At 35.0% G+C, this 1110-nt stretch overlaps 1 protein-coding gene across 1 annotated transcript in view; it reads left to right on the top strand.

Moving 5' to 3' along the window:
* The window catches only part of LOC106466330 (serine/threonine-protein kinase unc-51-like), a 157640-nt gene that overhangs the window by 2218 nt on the left and 154312 nt on the right, over positions 1-1110 (top strand). The window lies entirely within an intron of this gene.

Raw genomic sequence — 1110 nt, forward strand, 5'->3', positions numbered from 1 at the left:
TGATAACTCAGTCCTAAAGTTATCTTTCATATTAATAATTATAAACCATTAACTTACCTTATATAAGTAATCATTATCAGTTGCAACATTTTGATCGGCCATTTTATTGGTACTTTATTTGCTAAACCTATTAAAACTTTTAGAAAGCCTATATTTATATCTTTTAAAAAGTTATAATGAATAACAAAAGTCTTAAATGTTTAATATCATTTATACTAAAACATTCCAATTCTTGTAAAACTACTCGGACAACCAGTTAAATAAGAAAGTGCAAGCTATTCACTTTGTCAAGGTCGCTAAAATAGTTAAATTAACCTTATATGTGGGTAATGAAGTTCCAAGTCTTAGAAACTATTGTGGTAATAAGGTATGCTGATAGCCAACAGATAACTTTAAAGAATTTGCAAGAACACAGGTTCCAGAAATGTCATGAAGAGAATAAATGGAACACAGCTTACAGCTTTCTGTTGACTTCTGGTAGTTGCTGGGTTCTTATAGATATCAAGACACACAGTAGTGTTTTGTGCAGCCAAAACAACCTGTAGAACACAGTGTGTGTGTTATTAACAGGAATGATAGTTTAGCAATACTCCACTAACCTAAGCTATCACATTTTCAGTGGATGTACTCTACTGGACTCTTACTTCACATATCAAAGTTCAAGGCAATCCATTAAGAAATGTACAAGATATAAAATCTCATCTCTTTTTTTTTTATTTGACATAGATGGACACAATGCCAACAGTACAGATGACTATTCAGTGGGTTCCAGTCTGATTGAGTAAATTTGTTACCCTTTGGTGATTTTTCACTACAGGTCAGTGGGTTATTCAGGTTTTATCAGAAGGACTTGTCCTCCAATTTCTTTCCCTAGCTCCCTTGTTTCAGGTACCCATTTCCTTCCCTCTGCCTCGGAATCCCTTCACCAGCCACCATCTGTCAGAGGTGGTACAAGACCTATTGTCTCAACATGCCATTGAACCTATTTATCATCTTTCTCCAGGTTTTTATTCCAGGTTGTTTGTTGTCCCCAAGAAAACCAGAGACTAGTGGCCTGTAATAGATTTCTCTCACCACAATCTATTATCTCAGTCTCCCCATTTTACCATG

This window comes from Limulus polyphemus, unplaced genomic scaffold, assembly GCF_000517525.1.
Source record: "Limulus polyphemus unplaced genomic scaffold, Limulus_polyphemus-2.1.2 Scaffold2225, whole genome shotgun sequence".
Taxonomy (NCBI): domain Eukaryota; kingdom Metazoa; phylum Arthropoda; class Merostomata; order Xiphosura; family Limulidae; genus Limulus; species Limulus polyphemus.